At 40.0% G+C, this 18,831-nt stretch overlaps 1 protein-coding gene across 10 annotated transcripts in view; it reads left to right on the top strand.

Annotated features, from left to right (window-relative positions):
* The window catches only part of SPPL3 (signal peptide peptidase like 3), a 108,505-nt gene that overhangs the window by 30,500 nt on the left and 59,174 nt on the right, over nt 1-18,831 (top strand). For 4 of the 10 annotated variants that reach the window (XM_036354197.1, XM_036354195.1, XM_036354196.1 and 1 more), the window contains exon 1: nt 13,385-13,450. The exons of 2 other annotated variants lie outside the window; for them this stretch is intronic. The gene's annotated coding sequence lies outside the window, so the exon portion shown is untranslated. Of the gene's footprint in view, nt 1-13,381; nt 13,451-18,831 lie in introns of those variants that run through there. 4 more of the 10 variants (XM_036354199.1, XM_036354198.1, XM_036354190.1 and 1 more) reach the window with 3 other exon arrangements.

Below are 18,831 nucleotides of genomic sequence, written 5' to 3'. Positions count from 1 at the left end.
TGGAATTGAAACCAGTACCCTTCAGTCCATAGGCTGATGCTTTATCCACTGAGCCAAACCAGCTAGGGCTGTGCTATGTCATGCTTTATTTCTGTTTTCATAGTTACTGTATCTTTTGTCATGTGTTGAACATCTTTACCATCATTATTCTGAACTCTATATCGGAAAAATTTCTTATCTCCATTTCATTTATCTCTTCTGCTGGATAATTCTCTTGTTCTTTCATTTGGAAGTTGTTTCTTTGTCTCCTCATTTTGGCTTCCTCTTTGGGTTTGTGACTTTGTCTCCTCATTTTGGCTTCCTGTTTGGGTTAGACAGATCTGCTACAACTCTCAATCTCTAGTGCAGGACAGTGACAAATGACGTTTCTGACTAATTAGCTCAGGTAAAGACTCAAAGCCTCTAGAGACCGCCTCTGCCTACAGACTGATAGGATTCCATCTTGAATTGCCCTTAGGCAAGTGTCCACAGGTGTGTCAAGATTTTTTTCAAGAGGGTGGGACAATTGCTTCTGCGTAGGGGCTAATTGTTATTCTTTCTTTTTTTAACCCATTGTATGCCGTGTCTGTAGACGCAAGCAGCGGACCTTTCCCACATGCCACATGCGTCTATAAAAAAGAAAGGTTTTCCCTAAATGCAGGCCTGACCACCTTTAAAATAATTTTTCGTGAGAATTTTCAGCTGAAAATATTCAAGAAGACCCAGATTGTGACTAATATATTTATTTTTATAATATTCATTGCAAATTGATTTTTTAAATTAAAGTCAAAATATTGTGGTGTGTGGGGATGGTTTCCATTTTGGACACATGGCAGTTAATTGGTTAATATATATATATACAATTAAATATGGCCTAATTTTTTAAAATATATTTTATTGATTTTTTACAGAGAGGAGGGAGAAGGATAGAGAGTTAGAAATATAGATGAGAGAGAAACATCGATCAGCTGCCTCCTGCACACCCCCACTGGGGATGTGCCTGCAACCAAGGTACATGCCTTTGGCCGGAATTGAACCTGGGACCCTTCAGTTCGCATTCCGACGCTCTATCCACTGAGCCAAACCGGCCAGGGCTGGTTTATATATTTTTTATTGATTTCAGGGACCTATGATTTACTTGGCAAAATTAGTTTATATATTTGTCAGTTTCTAGTTGGGTAGTTGAAAAATGCCAATAAACTATGTTATTTATGTTTATTTTTTGTGCTGTCCAGATGATATTGAGGCTCTACTTTATAAGTTATTACAACTATGAATTTGGATTGAACTATTTTAGTGCTTTTCCATCACCTAAGTATCGTTTACTCTGCTGTTGCTCATCATGGTGGCAGGAAAAGGCTATAATCATTGATAGTCTCCTTGAATTTCTAGTCATTCTTGTACTTCTGGGGTCTTGTGATCACTCCATTCAAAGAGAAGAACAGTAGCTGGAAGGATCCTGATTTCCTCTCCCCTTTCCTGCATATTAAAGGTAGGGCCAGAGAAGCTCTGCATTCTTCCCTCTGTCTTACTTCCCCTTGCCGGGGGTGGGGGTGTCATCACCAGTTACATACTTGTACTGAAAGTCCTGACTTGATACTTGGTCCAGATAAGTAGCATGAATATTGTCAGTATAAGAATGTTATTTTTATTGCACTGTTTCTCTCAATTGAGCATGTTTTGGTTATACCAAAAAAATTTTTTTTAAAGCCTTGCTTTGGAAACATTTGACAATGGCTATTATTTAAAAGGAATAGGAAAAACAGGAAGTTGAGCTTTTCATTGTTCATAACCTTTGCAAAGCTCTGTAATTTAATGAGGCTTAGACTTTGGGGTATTCAGGCTAACTAATATTTAGATTGACTCAGATAGCAGCCATTTTTGAGTCTTCTAGAATTTTTTTTTTTGGTAATAATTGTATACTTTTGTGCCTTAATAAAACATACTGATATAGTTTAATATTTATTTGACTGTTAAGGCTGTGGTAGGACTTCAAACTCTTGCCTGTCAGTTACTCTTACTGATTTATAGATGTAGTTGCTATAAGAGATGACCACATAGCACATCACCCCTGATTTTTTTTTTTTTTTTTTTTTACTGTGCTTGCGTACTTCTATTTTATGTCAGCAGGACTAGATTTAGTTATCTAACTGTTAAGTGTGTAATTTGACATGTACTACCCAAACTTACTGGTTTATTCAGTAGTCAAAAGCTCGGTGGATGGGCCATGTTTTTTACAAAATTAATTTAATATTTTCCCACTGAATGTTGACAATTAACCTGGCACTTGATGGTGAACGTGTGGGCTTTTCCAGCTGTAGTTTCCTCACAGGAGGCTGTTACAAATACTACCACATGTAATCCTAGCAGAGCTGTCAGTGAAGGGCGAATTGGTAACTTGCACAAACCTCAAGGAGCTCAATTTGAGTAGCTCAGTTTTCTTCTGTTTGAGGAAGAATTGAACTGTCGCTGTTTTATTTTCTTTTTCTGTTTTGTTGTTGGTGTTGTGTTGTTTCACATGCAAATTTATTCCCTCACCAGCTTTCATAATGCACTCTGTAGCTTTTCTGAATGCCACGAAAAGGTGAATTTTATCTAAAAACGGTGATTTAAAAGTTTTTAAAAATTAATTTGTTGATTAATTTTATTTATTTTTTTTGTCTTTATTTTTATTTTTTATTAATCCTCACTTGAGGATTTCCACTGATATTAGAGCTAGATAGATAGATAGATCGATCTGCTATTCCTCCCAGCCATGCACCCACTGGTTGACTCCTGTATGCCCTTCGGGGATTGAACTCAAAAACCTGGTGCATTGGGACAACTCCAGCCAACTGAACCACCCTGCTGGGGTTAAAACCAGTGGTTTTAAAAGTGAGGTCCCTGTACTATCGGCATCTGCACCACTTGAGAACTTTCCAGAAATGTAGATTCTTGGCTCTGCCACAGATCTTCTGAATCAGAAACTTTGGGGTGGACTCAGCCATCTCTATTTTAACAAACGCTTCAGGTGATTCTGCTGCACCCTTGACTTGGAGAATAACTCATCTAGATCCATGAATTTGCAGCATTTTGGACAAATTCTGAAACTGTCTCTCCACGTGCTTTGATTTGTATCATATCTTCTCTCTTTAATCACTCTTAAAACAATATCAAAAGAATCAGGCATGGCTCAGTGGTTGAGCGTCAACTTATGAACCAGGTGGTCACGGTTCCATCCCCATTCAGGGTATGTGCCTGGGTTGCAGGCTTGATCCCCAGTGTGAGGCGTGCAGGAGGCAGCCGATCAATGATTCTCATCATTGATGTTTCTGTCTCTCCCTTTCTCTCTGAAATCAATTAAAAAAATATATAAAAAGAACCAGGATGACAATTTGTATTACAGTTTTTTATTTTGCTAAATTGTGTACATTTTTAATGTTAGTGAAAATGACTATTTTTAAAAATCTTTATTGTTGAAAATATTACATATGTCCCCCCTTTTCGCCCATTGACTCCCTCCAGGCCCCACCCCTTGTTTCCGCCCAGCCTTCAGCACCTTCTTAATCTGTGTCCATGGGTTATGCATTCAAGGTCGTTGGTTGATTACCACCCACCCACCCTCCCCCATCTTCCCTCTGAGATCCCACACTCTGTTCCATGCTTTCATGTCTCTGGGTCCATTCCGTTCATCAGTTTATTTTGTTACTTAGATTCCACATATGAGTGGGATCCTGTGATACTTGTCTTTCTCTGACTGGCTTATTTTGCTCAACATAATACTCTCCCGGTTCCTCCATGCTTTCTCAAAGGGTAAGAGATCCTTCTTTTTTACTGTTGCACAGTATTTCATGGTGTAAATGTACCACAGTTTTTTTATCCACTTATCTACTGATGGGCACTTGGGCAGTTCCAGATCTTTGCTCTTATAAATTGTGCTGCTGTGAACATAGGGGTGCATACATTCTTTCTGGTTTCTTAGGATGAAAATAACTATTTTTTTTGATGTTTGGTGTCAGGTGGTTGTTTTGTGACATTTGAATGAGTAAATTAATTCCTTTGGACAGATGAAAATGTCAATGTATTTTATTTGTCTAACACAGGAGTTCTCTGCCTTTAGGTATATTATATTCCTGGAGAGTTATAAATAGAAATCCTTATTATATACAGACATTTTCCTTCATCTGCTCGCCTTTCTCAGGAGAAAACTGGATGAACTGATGCAGTTGTGATAAAGAATATATTTTTAATAGAAAATTTCAAGTTGGTATGCAAAATACTGTATATGTGATAAACCGGAGTTCCCTCCATTGCATGTTTTAGCTCATTATCTGGAGATACAGCTGTGCACTTTGCATACCGAAATGCATAGGCCCCCAGCTCCAAACAGTGGCCCAGGCCCTGTGGGTGCCCCAGCAGACTCACATGGGCATCACACGATATTTTTAATTTTCCAAGGAAACACAGTGACATCTGTCAGACATCACAAACTGCTAGCTTACAAAAGTTCACAATTCAGCATTCAGTCACATTCCTTTTGATCTGATGTCATATTTTTGCAAAGCTGGAATTTTGGCCATTGTCATGAATAAAGTAAGCACTTTATAAAAGTTAGTGTGAAACAGGAAGGGTGGCAGTATCAAACTTGATTCTAAGAATCAAATTGAGAAGTTGTGAAATACTCATAAGGTGCTAAATTAAGTTGTCAGGACATAAACACTCTTACGAAGTGTGGATCTAACAAAAGTGTTAGGAATTTCTCTTGGGAACTTCTGGTTTGGGCTAAATGTTTTTTGTTTTTGGTAAATTTTATTTTGGACTTATTTAGGTATGGTAAAAAGTTGTTCAAGAAAATAAGAGGAGAAAGGCCAGGGAATTATAAACAGTACAGGAGGAGAAGGAAGTATGTGGTAATGGTATGTGGACCTAGGGCCATATGCTTTGGTTTTGAGTCCTAGTTCTTTGCCTAACTATATGACTGGCTGAGGAATTAACTTTTCTAAACCTGCTTTATTCATAAATATAAGAATGATAACACCTCATAAGGGTTAACTGAGATATTGTAGGTAAGTGTGCTTTACAGAATTAAAAAAAAATTTTATACAGGTGTGTGATGGGCTGACTAGGAGCTGTGAGAGTTATCACATCCTAATTCCTGCTGCTGTGAGAATGCTAAGAGATGCTGCAGATGTGATCTAGTTAAGGATCTTGAAATGGGAAATTATCTTGGGTAATGAAGGTGGGTTCATTATAATCATAAAGGTCCTTATATAGAGATCAGAGTGAGTAGTAGGAGATTCGATGATGGGAGTAAGAGGTTGGAGTGATGTGATATAAAAAGGGAATGGGAGCCAGCGTATAGACAAGCTGCCTTTGGAAGTTGGAAATGGCAAGGGAACTAATTTTCCCCTCAGACCCCCCGAAGGAGCCAGCCCTGCCAACACGTTGGTTTTTGGTCCATAAGACTCATTGCAGATTTATGACCTCCAGAATGATGAGAGAGTAGATCGGTGTTGTTTTAAGTCCCTAAGTTTGTAGTAATTTGTTACAGTAGCAATAGAAAACTAACTTAGGATGTTACTCGAGTTAAAAGGGAGAAAGTTTCTTTAAGAAACCATTAGTCCAGCCCTGGTCAGTTGCTCAGTGGTTAGTGTCAGCCTGTGGACCAAAGGATCTTGGGTTCGATTCCCTGTCAAGGGTACATACTTCAGTTTCGGGTTCAATCCCATGCAGGAGGCAACCAGTCAATGTGTCTCCCTCATGTCAATCTCTCTCTCTCTCTCTCTCTCTCTCTCTCTCTCTCTCTCTCTACCTCTCTACTTCTCTCCTCCCCCCCCCTTCTTCCTCCCTTCCACTCTGAAAATCAATGGAAAAAATATCTTCAGGTGAGGATTTAAAAAAAAAGAAAGAAAAGAAGCCATTAGTCCAGCCCTGCTGGGTGGCTCAGTTGGTTGGAGCATTGTCCTGTATACCAAAAAGATTGTGGGTTTGATTCCCAATCAGGGCACATATATAACATATATATCTAGGTTGTAGGTTTGATTCCCTGTCTGGGTGTGTATGGGAGGCAACCGATCAATGTTTCTCATATAGATGTTTCTCTCCCTCTTTCTTTAAAAAATGTTTTTATGGTTTTTTGTTTTTTTTTTAAATTGAGAGAGAGAGAGAGAGAGAGAGAGAGAGAGAGAGAGAGAGAGAAATATCAGTGATGAGAGAGAATCATTGATTGGCTGCCTCCTGCAAGCCCCTTACTGTGGATCGAACCCACAACCTGGGCATGTGCCCTGACTAGGAATTAAACCATGGCCTCCTGGTTCATCTGTTGACCTGCAACTACTGAGCCACACTTGGCTGGCTCTCCCTTTTACTGTCTCCCTTCCTCTCTCTCTAAAGTCACTAAACATACCCTCGGGTGAGGATTTAAAAAAACAAGCATTAGTCCATTGTCAGAGACTCAGAGTTCTTTTTCATAGTGTGGAGTCTGGAATAGCAGTAATTGGCTTTTTAGACTTTCTACACTGTGTCATAAACTTTCATGGTGTGGATATGTTGAGATTTCCTTTGACCTTAACATGCAGATGGCTCTAGAGCAGTGGTTCTCAACCTTCCTAATGCTGCGACCCTTTAATACAGTTCCTCATGTTGTGGTGACCCCCAATTTCATTGTTACAAATTGAACATAATTAAAGCATAGTGATTAATCACAAAAACAAGATGTAATTATATATGTGTTTTCCGATGGTCTTAGGCGACCCCTGTGAAAGGGTCGTTCGACTCCCAAAGGGGTCGCGACCCACAGGTTGAGAACCGCTGCTCTAGAGAATGAGCTGTGGGGAGGACTCATAAACCCCTGCATAAGATAAGAGTGTTCCAGGAACCGAGTTCCCTTGGTAGGCCCTGGAGCTGTCCTTGACTGATCATCCATCATGTTTCTAAACCTAGTGTGGTCTAGCAAGTGACTTTACAACAGTTTCTTCAAGCCTTATGAATTTAAATTTGCACGCCAAAGGGTAATATTTCAGAACCAATCTGAAATGTAAACTTGTGGTTTTCCGTGGCTGGGTGATTCAGCCAGAGGAAGCATCTGACCAGTTTGCCTGTATACCAGGGGTGGGCAAAATTAGGTTTACAGTGCATATCTGTTTACGTTGTTAGGAATGGTTATTTTTACGGAATCCTTGTCAACATCCTTTCAATTCTAGATTTTCAAATAAAAACGTTTCATGCTTGCCTTGGCTGGTATGGCTCAGTGGTTAGAGTGCTGGAAGGGTTGTGGCTTTGATTCCCAATCAGGGGCATGTACCTGGGTTGCGGGTTTGATCCCTGGCCCCAGTTGGGGTGTGTGCAGGAGGCAACTGATCAGTGTGTCTCTCACATGGTCTCTCTCTCTCTCTCTCTCCTCCTCCTCCCACAGTCCTTTCCACTCTCTAAAAATCAATGGAAAAATACCCTCAGGTGAGGATTAACAACAACAAAAACCACACACACACAAAAGAACAAAAAGACATTTCATACTAGAAGCTGGAGTTATAAAGTAGCTGTCATAAAAAAGTGATAAGGCTGGAGGATATGAAAACTTTCAGGGGAAAGTATGTGTGGGAAGATTTAGAGCCTGTAACCCAGAGTTGTTTTCAAGAATCTCAGCGAAACTGGATCTTTCTAGTCCCAAAAGGTATAGACCACATGTATTATTCACTGATTAGACTAGTTCAAAGCTAACTAGGATGCCTGGCATAATCCAGACATTATTTTTGGACATATTCTCAGATCCCACATGCATATATCATACAGAATACGTTGGGCTCTGTTTTTTAGGGCAATTTGGATTTTCTAAGTAAAATTCATTTTACCTCTGTTTGCTATATATTCCAAATCTAACTTCCAAATCTTTTATTTATGATGTTGTTATTGATTTCAGAGAGAGGAAGGGAGAGGGAGAGAGATAGAAACATCAATGATGTAGCCTACTGGGAATAAAGCCCATAACTGGGGCATGTGCCCTGACTGGGAATCGAACCAACAACCTTCTGGTGCATGGGATGATTCTTAACCAACTGAGCCACACTGGCTGGACCAAAATCTTTTTTTTTTTTTTTTTAATGTTTTTATTGATTTCGGAGAGTAACAGAGAAGGAGAGAGATAGAAACATCAATGATGAGAATCATTGATTGGCTGCCTCCTGCACGCCCCCTACTGGGGATCGAGCCTGCAACCCAGGCATATGCCCTTGATCAGAATTGATCCTCAGGCTGATGCTCATAATGCTGAGCCAAACCGGCTAGGACTGGGCCCAAATCTTTTAAGCAGTTGCTGGGTGAACAGATCACCTATTTCAGCTGCTTAACCAATAGCTTGGGAAAGTGTTCTGCCAGTTGGCTAAATTTTGTAGCAGTGGGTAATAATTACACAGAATTTTTTTTTCTGTGTACAATCACATATCTTTTATTTTTTTTTTGATTAATTAAATCTTTGTTGTTCAGATTATTACAGTTGTTCCTCTTTCCCCCCCCATAACTCCCAGTTCCCACCCCACCCTCCTCCCTCACTCCCCACCCACTGTCCTCATTGATAAGTGCACGATTTTTGTCCAGTCTCTTCCCACATCCCCCACACCCCTTCCCCCCACCCCCAAGAATAGTCAGTCCACCCCCTTTCTATGCCCCTGGTTCTATTATAATCACCAGTTCATTCTGTTCATCAGATTATTCACTTGATTTTCAGATTCACTTGTTGATAGATGTGTATTTGTTGTTCATAATTTGTATCTTTACCTTTTTCTTCTTCTTCCTCTTCTTAAAGGATACCTTTCAGCATTTCATTTAATACTGGTTTGGTGGTGATGAACTCCTTTAGCTTTTCCTTATCTGTGAAGCTCTTTATCTGACCTTCAATTCTGAATGATAGCTTTGCTGGATAAAGTAATCTTGGTTGTAGGTTCTTGGCATTCATCACTTTGAATATTTCTTGCCACTCCCTTCTGGCCTGCATAGTTTCTGTTGAGAAATCAGCTGACAGTCGTATGGGTACTCCCTTGTAGGTAACTGACTGTTTTTCTCTTGCTGCTTTTAAGATTCTCTCTTTGTCTTTTGCTCTTGGCATTTTAATTATGATGTGTCTTGGTGTGGTCTTCTTTGGATTCCTTTTGTTTGGGGTTCTCTGTGCTTCCTGGACTTGTAAGTCTCTTTCTTTCACCAGGTAGGGGAAGTTTTCTGTCATGATTTCTTCAAATAGGTTTTCAATATCTTGCTCTCTCTCTTCTTCTGGCACCCCTATAATTCGGATGTTGGTACGCTTGAAGCTGTCCCAGAGGCTCTTTACCCTATCTTCGTATTTTTGGATTCTTTTTTCATTTTGCTTTTCCGGTTGGGTGTTTTTTGCTTCTTTGTATTTCAAATCGTTGACTTGATTCTTGCGATCCTCTAGTCTGCTGTTGGGAGTCTTTTTTCATTTTGCTTTTCCAGTTGGGTGTTTTTTGCTTCTTCGTATTTCAAATCGTTGACTTGATTCTTGCGATCCTCTAGTCTGCTGTTGGGAGTTGTTCCTCTTTTTCCCCCCATAACTCCCAGTTCCCACCCCACCCTCCTCCCTCACTCCCCACCCACTGTCCTCATTGATAAGTGCACGATTTTGTCTGAAATAAGAAATAATATTCTTTATTTCAGTCAGTGTATGCTTAATTTCTAGTTGGTCCTTTATCACAACCTCGAGGGTCTCATTAGATTTCTTGTAGATCTCATTAAGTTTATCGGCAGTTTCTAGAAAATTCTTGAAAAACCTTAAAAGTGTGGTTTTGAACTCTATATCCAGTAGTTTGCTTTCCTCCATTTCTGTCATTTGTGTCCTTTTCCTTTGTCTCTGCATTTTTTATGCTTCCCTGTGTTGATAAAGTGGTTTTCTGTGCTAAGTGTCCTCTAGGGCCCAGTGGTTCAGCCTCCCCAATTACCTGAGGAGGACACTGTTGGTGCACCCCCTTGTGGTCTTTGTGCACAGTCTTGTTGTAGTTAAGCCTTGATTGTTGTAGGTATCACTGGGAGGAAGTGACCTCCAGGCCAATTGGCTGTGAGAATCAGCTGTGTCTGCAGTGGGAGGACTTCTGTGCTGGAGACACCCCTCTGGGGCAAGACTTGCTTCAGTGGGGCTTTGATGCTCACTGAGTCTGCCCTCTGAGTGTGTCCTTTATGGTTCCACGGAGCTGCAATCTGGATCGTCCCACACTGACCTCTGGGTACACTGGCTCCTGGATCTCTAGGGAGGTGCTAATCTAGCCTCTGCCTTAGGCTATCCAGCAAAAGCCTCCCTGCAGGGCTTGGCCGGGGAGGGTCCCACGGGACCAACAGGGCGGGGCTAGCAGTTATGGCTGCCCTCAGAGGCTCCGCTTCTGAGTGTCTCGGCAATCGCTGCAAGCCCCTCCAAGAGAAAGCTGCCCTCGAGTTCCGACCGATGCCAGACAGTCCCGCTTCTCCCGTATGAGTCTGGGTCCCCAGAGACTCGCCCGGAACTGGAGCTCAGAGCCTGAGACTCCCTCCCAATTGAAAATGACAACCGCGCCCTCCGCCGCCAGCCCGCTCCGTGTGCGCCTCTGTACCTTAGTATTTTACTTCTGCACTGCGCCTCCTCTGAGTCTCGGTATGCTTTTCTCTTTCCTTTTAGTTGTAGAATTTCCACTCAGCCAGCCTTCCTGTGGTTCTGGATGATGTCTGTTCCGCCTTTTAGTTGTATTTTTGAAGTGGTTGTTCGAGGCAGCAAACTCCGGTGTTTACCTATGTCGCCATCTTGGTTTCTCCCAGAATTTTTTTACCTTTAGAAGACTCACTTAGATGGTTTGATATACAGTGAAGCCTTTTAGAGTTGATCAACCCATCTAGTAATATTGTTAGAGAGGAGACTATCAGGGATATATGTAAGTTTAGCTTTAGTTTTACTTTTATTAATGTAAAAGCATTTACATAATAAGTTTGCATTACATCCTGGGCCCTGAAATATTTTTTAAAAGAAAAACAATGTTATACAAATCATCTCTAGTTTGCTCACTTTTTCGTCATTAGTGTTTTTACACAGAGAGGTGATAAAGAATTGTCTATGCACAATTTTTTGAAGAATTTTTTTTCCTTACAATGTGCTTACTTCCTTTACTATTCACTTACCCACTAAAAGAGCAGCAATGTAAAGCACCTGTGAGAAACCTAGCCTTTTCCCTTTGTAACCTACTGGGTTTGTGTGATTTTTGGAAACGAGACAAGTATAATTTTGGCTTTTTAAAATTGTAAATATATAGATTAATTCATAAGTCCTTGTAAAAAATGCAGATGATTGAAATAGCATAGCAATTCTCAAATAATACTTGTTAAGCTAGCTCACTTTAGGGTAAACTTCTCAGTCATTCAGACCAGACAAGAATTAGCAGTGCTCACCCACCCATCTCCTGGCCCCCCTCCTATGTTGAGTTCTTAGTTCTGTGAGTATGAGAATTATTCTGAACCCGTAGGCATCCCCTGTAGTCTTCAGCTCACTCCAGGGCTCCAGGATCCAGTGGCTGTGGTTTGGCTTGTTTTCTCAGACTCTTTCCTTGAGATTTATATCCTGATCCTGGTATATTAGAAAATGGCCATTGGAAAAAAAATGAGATTAGATATGCAAGTACAATTTTGCTTACAGTGCCAACTGGCACAGCCTTGAGATTCTCTGTTAAGTCAATACTAGTGAATCTTCTTTCCCTTTAATAGATTCTAGCTGCTCAGTTCATCGGAGCTGGAGTCTAGGTCAGAATTCATTCTTTCTTGTACACATGGACCACCTTCTCATCCCACTCAGTGTTGATGAACAGAAACAGGGCTAGTTTTATTTTGTCTTGTTTGCATACTGCCCTACTTTTCCTTTTCTATCACCAGACATTCAACTGCTTACAAAATCACTCTCTACCCAAACCAGAGATTATCCCCATTTATCTCAGCAGTTAAGACAAACACAGTTCATATTCACTGTGGCTAAAAGCAAGGGTACATACTCAGGGTGGTTATGGTATGTAAGGATAGGAGGACAAGAAGACCAGTGCTCTGCTATGGAACATTATGAATATTGGCATTGTTTTTGTTTTTTTAATTTAAATTCTTCATTGTTTAAAGTATTACATATGTCTCCTTTTTCTCCCATTGACCTCTCCTCAGCCGCTCCCACCCCCCCAGCTCATGCCCTCACCCCCCTACTGTGTCCACCATTGGTTATGCTTATATGCATGCATAGAAGTCCTTTGGTTGATCTCTTACTCTCCCCTGCCTTCCCTCTTAGATTGGATGGTCTGTTCGATGCTTCTGGCATTGTGTTTTTTTTCCCCATTAGACTAAAAGCCAGTTTAAATGGCTACCTTAAAAATAAACCTAATCTGTATATTCAGCCTCTAGAGAGACTAAATTCATATTTTCCTTTTTCCTCTTTTTTTTTTTTTTATTTCTCTCTACTTAGCATTGAAATCAATGTTACATCTTTTATTATTATTTTGGTTTATTTTGTTCACTTGAATCTCCTTTTCTACTTTTTCTTTATGTTTGGTTCTATGCATAGTGAAGCTTGAGGCTATTGGTACAGATATTCACTAACATAAAACTTCATTTATTTGGTTTATAAGCCATAATCTTATTTTACTTCTTCCTGAGCCTGAGGAGAAATCTTAGAAAAGTCCATTGAGATTCAGGTTATAAACACACTACTTAATTACTGCACAAGGTTAATCACAGAGTCTGCTGTCACAATAGAAATACTCAGAAGAGGGCCTGAAAAAAGCCTCCATCCTTCCACCCCATGAACTCTCTTGCTCTGACCGGGAATCGAACTGTGATCTGGTTCATAGGTTGACACTTAACCACTGAGCAACACCGGCCAGGCCAGATCTCCTTATCCTTTGAGCACAATTCAAATATTAACTCTTCAGGAGAAGCTAATGTCAGTAACCTCAGCAATTGGAAGTAGTCTCTTCCTCCTCTCCTGTAGTTGTCTGTCCTTTTATTGAATGTTAGATCTCTTTCTGGTTCATTTAGAGTCATTTATGTGCATTTTATCTCCCACTTAGATTCTAATCTTGAAGTCAGGAGCTGTAAGTTTTTACTATGTCCCTGCAGTGCTGATGCAGTGCCAAAGTCGTCCCTTATGCTTTGGAAGGGCTCAGTAAAACATCGATTTAAAGAGTCTTCCTGGCCCTGGCTGATTGGCTCAGTGGATAGAGCATTGCCTGTAGACTTAAGGGTCCCAGGTATGCTTCTGGTCAAGGGCACGTGCCCGGGTTGCGGGCTCAATCCCCAGTGCAGGAGGCAGCTGATCAATGATTCTCTCTCATCACTGATGTTTCTCTCTCTCTCCCCCTCCCCACTTCCTCTCGGAAATCAATAAAAAATTTTTTTAAAAAAAACATCTTCCTGTGCAGGTCAGATCTGACATTAAATTGCGGTGCGACAGATATTTGTCATTCAAACCAGATTGTAGGTAGTTGGTGCTTCTAAGGTAGGTACACTACTTCCTGTTTTTATGAATGTTTTCTTAAATACTAACTTTATTTTTAATTTTTTGGGAAATTAGTAACTTTACATGTATAAGATAAGAGTAACAATAATAACTTTGTCTAATGGCTATTTTGGGTATTGACTGGGCTCATTTACTCAAAGCACTTAACATAGCACCCTACATATATTAAATGGTCAATAAACTAAGCAGCTGTCATTACTTTTAGAAATTTACAATTTGAGATTTCAGATTGTTGGTGGTATGAAGGCAAGTGCTGCTGCTGCTGATTTTTATGTTTTGAACTGTGCTGAATAGTTTCCTAGGAATTAAACTAGCCCTGAAATGTTATGTCAGCCGAGAATTTTGGTTTCTAGGTGACAGTATTGCAGCAGGAAACAGAACTGGCTCTCCCTTCAGAGGAAAAAGCTTTCTGTGGGAATCCATAGTAGCCTTTTTGTTTTGTTACCAGATTCTTTCTTCCCAGCGCTCAGATGAAAATGACAGTTCAGCCCTGGCCGGGTGGCTCAGGCTCAGTTGGTTGGAGCATCGTCCCCGTGCACCAAAAGGTTGCGAGTTTGATTCCCAGTCAGGGCACATACCTAGGTTGCGAGTTCAGTCCCCCATCAGGATGCATATGGGAGGCAACCAATCAATGCTTCTTTCTCACATTGTTGTGTGTGTCCCCTGTCCTCTCTCTCTAAAATCAATAAACATATCCTTGGATGAGGATAAAAAAAAATTAGTGATAGTGTAAAGGAGAGGATAGAGAGCCTCTGCAGAAAGGCTCAGCAGAGCTTCAGGGAACTGACTGCCTGGAGAGATGAAAAGTTTTGTTTTGTTTTTGTGTGTTAAGCACACACTTAGTAGAAACGATAAACACCACAATAGGGAGGGAAAGCTATATCAGATGTAGGTGGCCGAGACACGAATTCCCAAAGTATCTAACCTCTCCCTCACATAAACGGGCAAACGGGAGACATAATGAGTGAAATAGAGGCGTGGTGACGTGGAGGGATTTGTTCTCCAGGGGTGTGAGTGGGACCCGATTTAAGGAGCCATCAGCAGTGGATACATTTCCCCTTTTGTAAAGAAGGAGCAAGCTAACTTGGGGGTGAGGACTGATAGACCCATCGAGCCACAGGGAGCAGAACTATATGAGGGCTGGGCTTTCCTCTAGGGCCGTGGTCGGCAAACTGCGGCTCGCGAGCCACATGCGGCTCTTTGGCCCCTTGAGTGTGGCTCTTCCTAAGCCTTAGGAGTATCTTAATTAAGTTAATAACAGTGTACCTACCTATATAGTTTAAGTTTAAAAAATTTGGCTCCCAAAAGAAATTTCAATCGTACTGTTGATATTTGGCTCTGTTGACTAATGAGTTTGCCGACCAATGCTCAGGGCCACAACAAAGTCTGCATATAACAGGACTTGCAGCTGAAACGGAGGAATGCAGTGATGCGTACAAAACAAAACAAACTGACATAAATATTGGCAACATCTTCATTTTATAGTAGATTGGAGCTTAGAACTGAATTCCTGACTTCCCCTTCTATCCCCAGTACACGCACGCACACATGTTCCCCTGTATGTAGCTTCCCATCTCAGGGTGGTGGCCCCATCTTTCCAGTTGCTTGGACCAAAACCATCGTAGTCATCCTTGGCTCCTCTTTCTGTCATGGTCCATGTTCAGTCTGTCAGAAAATCCTGTCGACCTTATCTTCAAAATATAACTAGAATCAGGTCACTTCTCACCACTAGCAGGACTTTTACCCTAGTGCCAGCCACCATCAATCGTCCTTGGCCTGGATGACTGCAGTAGTCTCCGTTCTCTGCTTCTGCCTTACCCCACTATAATCTGTTCTTGATTCATCAGCAGAGAGTCACCCCTTTCCCCCCTACTTTTAAAAAAGGTATAATTTGCAAACAGTAAAATTCACTCTTTAGGCACACAGGTCTATGAATTTTGATAACACACATAGTCTTGTATCAACCACCATCATCAAGAAATAAAACATTTCCATTGCCCCAGAAAGTTACCTCATGCCCTTTGTATTCAACAAGGCCCCTCCTACTCCTAGCGTCTGCAAAGGGTCTTTACCTTTTTCAGATTTATTGGGGTGACACTGGTGCCTCCCTTTAGTTTACCTTTTCAAGGATGTCATATAAATGAATTCTTTCATGTAGCATAATTATTTAAGTTCCGAGATTGGGCGCATTCGGGTTGGTAGTCCGGAGACTCGCATACTGTATTTAAGATTCATCTACACTGCGTCAGTCAGTAGTTTGTATCTTTTTATTGCGGAGTAAGTACTCCACTGTGTAAAGGTACTGCAGTTTATTCACTAGTTGACGGACTTTTGGATTATTTCCAGTTTTTAGCAGTTCTGGATACAGCTGATATAAACATTCACATTCACACTCAGGATTTTGTGTGTACATACATTTTCATTTCTCTTAGGTCTTATGGTAACTTGTTTAACTTTATATGTAACTGCCAAACTATTGCTAAAGTGATTATACCATTTTTCATTCTCGTTGACAATGTTGGAAATTCCTAGTAGCTTAGCTTCTTCATAAGCACTTGTTACAGTCACCTTTAGTTTTTTAATTTGAACATCCTAATAGGTAGATAGCTGTATCTCTGTGTAAGTTTTAATTTTTCATTTTCTTAAGGACTAATGATGTAAGCATCTCTGTGTATGTATTTACCATCTACACCTCTTCTTTGGTGAAGTGTCTGTTCAGATCTTTTGCTTATTTTTTAATAGTGGGTCATCTGTTTTCTCTTTCATAGTGGTCGTCTGTTTTCTTACTGAGTTGGGATAATCACGTATATTCTGGGTAACGTTCCTTTATCTGATACATATTTGCAGAATTTTCACCAGGCCCATGGCTTATCTTTTTATTTTCTTGACAATGTCTTTCAAAGAGCAGAAGTTTTTATTTTGAAGTTCAATTTACCATTTTTCTTTTATGATTTGTGTGTTTGTCTTAAATCTTTACCTAGCCCAGTGTCACATAGATGTTTCTCCCATTTTCTCCTGGAAGCTTTATGGATTTCAGTTACAAATTGATATTTGTGATCCATTTTGAGTTAATTTTTATATACATTATGAGGTATGTCTTGCATAAGGACGTTGAATTGTTCCAACACCATTGTAAAAACAATTCCATTCCACGTGGCATCTGTGTCAAATATCAACTGATCATAACTTTGTGGATTTCTGGAATCTCTATTCCGTTCCATAGAACAGCATGCATATTCTTCACCAATAGCACACTGTGAATAATGTAGTTTTATAGAAAGCCTAAAGTCAGTTCATGTGAATCCTCCAACTCCTGCCCGACCCCCCACCCCCACCCCCTGCCCCCTGGCCGCAATTGGTTTGGTTATTCCAATTCCTTTGCTGCCATAAAAATTTTAAGACTAGCTTGGTGATTTCTACAGAAATAAATTTTATAGTTTTCTGTTTCATTGATTTCTCCTCTATATTATTTCCTTTCTTCTACTTGCTTTTAGTTTAATTTGCTCTTCTTTTTCTAGTTTCTTATAATGGAAGCTTAGATAATTGATTTTACTTCTTTTCCAGTATAATGTTTAATGCTGTATATTTTCCGCTAAATCAATGGTTCTCAACCTGTGGGTCACAACCCCTTTGGGGGTCGAACGACCCTTTCACAGGGGTCGCCTAAGATCATTGGAAAACACATATATAATTACATATTGTTTTTGTGATTAATCACTATGCTTTAATTATGTTCAATTTGTAACAATGAAAATACATCCTGCATAGCAGATATTTACATTACGATTCATAACAGTAGCAACATTACAGTTATGAAGTAGCCACGAAAATAATTTTATGGCTGGGGGTCACCACAACATGAGGAGCTGTGTTAGAGGGTCGCGGCATTAGGAAGGTTGAGAACCACTGCAGTCTAAACACTGCTTTAGCTGCATTTTACATATTTTGTTATGTTATCTTCATTCAGTTCAAGGTATTTTGAATATCTCATGTGATCTCTTATATTGTCCCAAATATTTCAGGATTACACAGATATTTGTGTATGAGTGATTTCTAATTTAATTTCATTGTAGTTGCAGCACATATTTTGTGTAATTTTTTTTGGTCTTTAATTGTTTTTATGGCCTATTTTGGAAGATGGTCCATGTGTGCTTTGTTCATTGTTAGCTGTTAGAAAGTGCGTTTTAATCCATGATATAACAAGGATCTGGGCTGAGGTTGGAGGGACAAGCAAAGTTGAGGAGGGAGAAGTATTGTGAAATGGTTTAGACCAGGGGTGGGCAAACTTTTTGACTCAAGGGCCACAATGGGTTCTTAAACTGGACCGGAGGGCCGGAACAAAAGCATGGATGGAGTGTTTGTGTGAACTAATATAAATTCAAAGTAAACATCATTACATAAAAGGGTACGGTCTTTTTTTTAGTTTTATTCATTTCAAACGGGCCGGATCTGGCCCGCGGGCCGTAGTTTGCCCACGGCTGGTTTAGAGCATGATCTCCGGATCTGGAGCCAGACTGTCTGGGTTGGAATGCTAGCTCTGCTTTCTCCTTGGGCAAATTAGTTCATCTCTCTGTGCTTCAGTATCTTCATCTCTAGAATTGCTAATAATAGAGCTTTCCTCAAAGGGATGTTGTGAAGATGAAATGAGTAACTGTAAACAGTTAGTACAATGTCTAATACAGTGATTTTCAACCTTTTTTCATATCATGGCACACATAAACTAATTGTTAAAATTTTGTGACACACCAAAAAATATATTTTTGCTGATGAGACCAAAAAAAAAAAAAAGAAAAGAAAGCAAGAAAGCAAACAAACAATTTTGATTCACACCAAATGGCTATTGTGTTGGCTGTTGTCATTTTTAATTTAACAATCTAAGGGAAAAGAGGTCAGTGCCTCTGACTAAACAGTAAGGTGTGGCATGTTTAAAATTTTTTATGGTTGAAAATTGCTGGTCTAATACATAAGACCAGCTAATACTTTGAGTAAGAGCGCTCACAGTATTAGCTATTACTATTATTGTTATTATTACAGCGGTTTTATGTCTTGGTCTCTTAGGCCTTTTGGATAGTTTGGTTGCTTGCATGTTTTTTAAAGAATTACTGCCCCTTTAAAGGTTTTTTTTTATGTGTATTATTTATGGAAGGCCAGATAACATTTGTTTGAGTGTTCGTTGAACCCACGTGTAGAGGGAAAACTGAGAATTTGGAAAATCTGTATAAGCTTTAAAACACTGTAACTTAAACTCTGGTCAAGAATTTGATTCTTTCTAAATCAAGTTTCCTCTGAAAATATTCTCACAGGTTGCAGAAATTTCCAATTATAGAATAGAATCCAGCACCCCTTATAGCAGCGGTTCT

The sequence above is a fragment of the Myotis myotis genome, unplaced genomic scaffold, assembly GCF_014108235.1.
Source record: "Myotis myotis isolate mMyoMyo1 unplaced genomic scaffold, mMyoMyo1.p scaffold_m19_p_20, whole genome shotgun sequence".
NCBI classification, from domain to species: domain Eukaryota; kingdom Metazoa; phylum Chordata; class Mammalia; order Chiroptera; family Vespertilionidae; genus Myotis; species Myotis myotis.
This window is presented reverse-complemented; position numbering and strand designations above follow the sequence as displayed.